The sequence below is a fragment of the Mytilus edulis genome, chromosome 2, assembly GCF_963676685.1.
Source record: "Mytilus edulis chromosome 2, xbMytEdul2.2, whole genome shotgun sequence".
Taxonomy (NCBI): domain Eukaryota; kingdom Metazoa; phylum Mollusca; class Bivalvia; order Mytilida; family Mytilidae; genus Mytilus; species Mytilus edulis.
In genome coordinates this window covers 98,784,102-98,784,318 of record NC_092345.1, presented here as the reverse complement: position 1 = coordinate 98,784,318, position 217 = coordinate 98,784,102, and positions in this window count along the sequence as shown.

The window sequence follows — 217 nt, the reverse complement described above, 5'->3', positions numbered from 1 at the left end:
TGTTGTAGAGTTGTCACTGACTCAGACGTACTTATAAATATAATTATTTTCTGTGACTGTATATTACATTAATTTGTAGGATCCTTTACTATAGATAATTTAGCTGATCTGTAACAATAACATCTTCAGTGTATGTAAAGTGCGGATCCTAAAATATCATTTTCACTGTATATGCCAGAAATTATTGATGTAGAATGATAAATAAACAGACGACTTT